Raw genomic sequence first — 2,448 nt, forward strand, 5'->3', positions numbered from 1 at the left:
CTGTTTAAACTTTTCTCCAAGAACTTGTGTTCGGCCGCTTTTACAGGAAAAAAGATTCACTTAAAGTCTCTGCTCAACTCTATGATGACAAGAAAATCAGTAGAGTAAGCAATCCCTTTCTATTACAACTAGAAATAGCCAGATGCATTGGAAAGACAGGCTAGGGTTCTCGTACGTTATAGTTTTAGAGTCAAACCATCTAATTTTGTATATGTAATTGCCAAATATCCAAAATAGTCGCTTAGAATAAACATCTTCAAGAACAAACTGCATTAATTCTGAAATAAATATAGACCCAATTTAACAATAGTACATAACAATTTGTTTTGAACAACACCAATTGGTATTGAGGCACCATTAATCTCCCGTTCTCTCTTAAAAAGCTATTAAATCATGCTTGAACGTGAGGAAGAATCATACAAAATGCACATAAACTGTAGCTTCTGCAAGAAGTATTAACCAGGCAATTTCTTTGTAGCGTACAGCTTACAAAATAATGTTACAGAAAATCACCTTGTTGAGATTCAAGCCTGAATCTGCAAAAAATTGAACAACCTGGTTCTAGTATTTCATTGGCAAGAGACCTCATTAGATCCATAGCTAATAGCAGCAAGGCTCAAATCCGACATGTTGGTTGCCCATCTTTTAGGTCCCCCTGCTGGGCCTTCAATGTTGTAAGCATAAGAAGCCACAGTTGAACCTTCACAATCCTGCGCCCTATCCATTCTCATGGTCCTCTGCAACACTATGAGACTCGAAAATGTAGAAAAGCTATTCCCCACAAATGTATCAGCCTGCAGGCATACTTCATAATCAATTGCAGATTGAATGAGATAGGGATACTTTGAGTAGATATCCAGCACACCCAGTTTCTTCTTTTCGTAAGGGGCTAAGAAGCCACTCCATCCCTCTAACAGCGCCCTGTCCTCTAAAAGATCGTCGGCGACAGCCAGATAAACAACAGAGGGCTTCTCCAGTCCAGGAATGTTAGCAACCCTCTTCATTATTTCCTCCTTACTACTGCAAATTCTCAAGTTCTTGCCATCTCTAGCTCTGGACCTCTTCTCAAGCTTCTTGCAATGGATCATCCAGTCTTTCTCAATTCTCATATGGACCGCCACATATTTGGGTTGAAAAATGAATGGGCTCATTCTGATTTTATTCCGATCAATTCCTGTTGGAGAGCTCAAGCTCCTGAGCTTGGATACAACTCTGGAGACTTCCGCTGACAAATTATGGACAAGAACCAGACACTCAAAGACTCTGGCATAATCAAGAACAGGCCAATGGTCGTGCCAAAGAAAAGGGTGTTTACCCTCCAATTTAATAACGGTATGCCCATCGCTTTCAGGGGTTTTGCATTGTTCCAGCTGTGCCATATCCCTTTCCGCCGTCCACCGCCGTCCACTCCCCTTAGCCACAACGAAAACATCGGAAAAATTACCGGAATTCATGCTGCTTATGCGAACGAAGCCGTTGCAGAGGGAATTGAAACGATGGAGCGAGAATAGGCGATCGAATCCGAGGGGCTCCAAAAGGTCGGTCTCTTTGTAGAAAAGCGAGGCGCTGAGGTTGGGCATGAGGAGAGTACGGTTCAATTTTCTCGCCGTCAAGACCGCCCTGGCGAGGGCGATCTTCTGATTGTTGAGACCCCATATGATCTGCGGAACTTCCAGAAATTTATCATCTCTAACACTCGCCTCCGGCACCATCAATCTGTTAGAGGTGGGATCTGGTGTCCATTGATGATATGCGCGCCTTATGTCTCTGAGCTGTGCAATAATGAAAAATCTGGAAAGTAGCAGACATGAAAACAACAAGAGAACCCATGTAAACCATCTGTAAATCATGATTCCGATGAACCCCGCCGTATCCGCCATAGAGGAAGACCTCTCCTCCTTCGTCGGAGCTGCATTTGTCTTGCAACTAGTTTTCGCTTTCATTTTGTTTATGTGGTTTACTCTCGAATTCATGGACGGAGGAGGCGCAAGTGTGGGGGTATGGCAGACATGAATCCTACCAGAAAATGCCTACTAGCTGTTTCAGCCTATGAAGAATACAAGGCATCACTCGTTGTAATCCCAACCCTGGTGAATATACATCGTTGTCCGGATTTCTGGCCTCGTATACGAACGTGCAATAGTATATTTCTCCGTAATATGTAAACTTCATTTTCATATTTTTAATTTGATTTTAATATCATTTTTTATTCTTTTCAAAATATATACTAATTTCATATCAGACCAAGACCAAGGCCAATCCACATATTAAAATGATGTGTTTTAACTGTGTGATGTTCTTAACAGAAGGGCCTTAAATCTGTTTAATTACTTTAAGTATAAGATTAATATCTTGTTAACGTTTTAGCTGATTTTACCTATTATCACGGAATAGAGAATATTGAGCTATTAGGAGATAAGTTAAAACTTTAGCAATTTTTTTTAATTA

At 41.0% G+C, this 2,448-nt stretch overlaps 1 pseudogene; it reads right to left on the minus strand.

The window, feature by feature from the left end:
- Positions 1-253: 253 nt before the first annotated feature.
- On the minus strand, positions 254-2,099 carry LOC149237021 (O-fucosyltransferase 23 pseudogene; annotated as a pseudogene).
- Between the last annotated feature and the right edge of the window lie 349 nt (positions 2,100-2,448).

This window comes from Pinus tabuliformis, chromosome 8 (genome assembly GCF_031772625.1).
Source record: "Pinus tabuliformis cultivar Carrire ecotype Pingquan chromosome 8, CPIR1, whole genome shotgun sequence".
Taxonomy (NCBI): Eukaryota; Viridiplantae; Streptophyta; class Pinopsida; order Pinales; family Pinaceae; genus Pinus; species Pinus tabuliformis.